Source organism: Pediculus humanus, genomic scaffold, assembly GCF_000006295.1.
Source record: "Pediculus humanus corporis 1103172108266 genomic scaffold, whole genome shotgun sequence".
Taxonomy (NCBI): domain Eukaryota; kingdom Metazoa; phylum Arthropoda; class Insecta; order Psocodea; family Pediculidae; genus Pediculus; species Pediculus humanus.
Window position 1 is genome coordinate 235,704 of NW_002987835.1, and position 2,260 is coordinate 237,963.

Here is a 2,260-nt window from a genome sequence, read left to right on the forward strand (position 1 = left end):
ACGACAATATTCAAACGTTAGAATTAGAAAATCGAAAAAAGCAGAAGGATTTTAACATTATTATTATTATTATTATTATTATTATTAAAGCCCGCGGCAATTAATTAATAAATTGGCCGTATACTTCTATACGGGAAAAAAATTATTTATTTATTTATTTATTATTATTATTATTATTTCTAACTATTAACTTTTCCAAATGTTTTGTCGTTTATGGAAAATTCTCCAGGAAATTTTCTAGAAAATTTTTTTTTTTTTTTTTTTTCTACAAGGTAAACTTGATTGTTATTGACGAAAGAAGTTTTTTTTCGTTATTTTTCTCGTTTGTTAACAACCGCATAAGCTTTTCCAAATAAATAAATAATAATAAAAATAATAAAAATAATAATAATAATAATTTTTTTTTTGTACTTTGTATTTTAAATCGCGCTCTTTGATCCATAATAATAATAATAAAACGTTTTCCAACGTTCGACGATGAAGGAAACAACATTTTTTCTCATTTCCCTCCCTCCCTCCCCTTTCCCTTCTCCCCATTGGAAAATTTAATACGACGAATTGAATGAAAAAACACTCACATAATGTAACCCAACCCATTAAAAAATAATAATAATAATAATAATAATAATAATAAATTCGAGTATTTGTCCCTAAGGAATCGGGTAGAAACCTGGGATAAATGCTTAAAAACCCCGACAAATAAGTGCCTTGTCGTGTTTAAGAGTGACCATAATAATAATAATAAAAATAATAATAATAATAATAAAAAAATTTATGCGAAAAATGAAGAGGAGTTAAATAAAATGTTACGGACGGTTCAAACCTTTTCCTCTGACATCAACATGAAATTTGGGTTAGAGAAATGTGCCAGAATAAATATTGTCAGAGGAAAATTAAAACAAAAGGAAAATGTAGAAGGCGCTGAAGAAGAACTCATTAAAGAATTGGACCCTGGATCAACATACAAATATCTGGGGATTGAAGAAAATTTTGGGGTAGCCAATGAGGAAATCAAGCCGCGATTAAAGAAAGAGTATTTTAAAAGATTGAGGCTTATATTACAGTCGGAACTGAATGGAAGAAATAAGATAACCGCCGTCGGCACATTAGCAGTTCCTGTAATAGAATATAGTTTTGGCCTCGTAGACTGGACGAAAGAAGAAATCACGCACCTAGATAGAAGGACAAGAAAAATATTAACCATGAATGGTGCGTTACATCCAAAAGCTGATGTGGATAGATTGTACGTCAGCAGGAAAGATGGAGGAAGAGGATTACGACAAATAGAAGCGGCATACCAGAATGCCATAATTGGAATGGGAAAATACATAGAATCCCATCGAGAGGACCCCACCTTAGCCCAAGTTATTCATGCAGAAGAAAAAACTACAAAGAAAGGAGTTCTGAAAAGGGCAAAACAAATTGTCCAAGAAAATAAAGAAAACGAGATAATGGAAGAGGGGCAACTTGCAACTTATAATAGCAAAGCCCAATCTCAGAAGAAATTAATAAGCAAATGGGAACAGAAAAAATTACATGGGCAATACCTAAAAAGAATAAATGCCGAAGATATTAATAAGAAGAGCACGCACAATTGGCTACGACGTGGAAAACTTAAAATAGAAACAGAAGCGTTTATTACAGCGGCTCAAGATCAGGCATTGCGGACCCATAACTATGAAAAAGTAATTCTCAAAGTCCGCCAAGATGACAAGTGCCGAATTTGCCAATCACAATCGGAAACCATCGATCATTTAATTTCCGGTTGTCCGATACTGGCAAAACATGAATACTTAGAAAGGCACAATAAAATATGTCAATATCTCCATTGGAATATATGCCGAGAATATGGAATGGATGGATTACCCAAGGAGTGGTACAACCACATTCCAAGCCCGGTTACGACAGTAGGCCCATGCACAGTTCTATATGATCAACAAATCCACACTGATAGAACTGTGCCAGCTAACAAACCGGATATCATACTCAGGCATAATGCGGAAAAATGGTGTAAATTAATTGAGGTATCCGTGCCGGCAGAAAAAAACACCACAGCCAAAGAAGCAGACAAAAGGCTGAAATACAGAAATTTGGAAATTGAAATAACCAGGATGTGGGGAACAAAAACTGAAACGATTCCGGTCATCGTGGGAGCATTGGGAGCCATGCCACATTCAATAAAAGGAAATTTAAAGAAGATTATGAAGAACCTAAAAGAAGAAACCATCCAGGAAATCGCACTATGTGGGACGGCCCACAT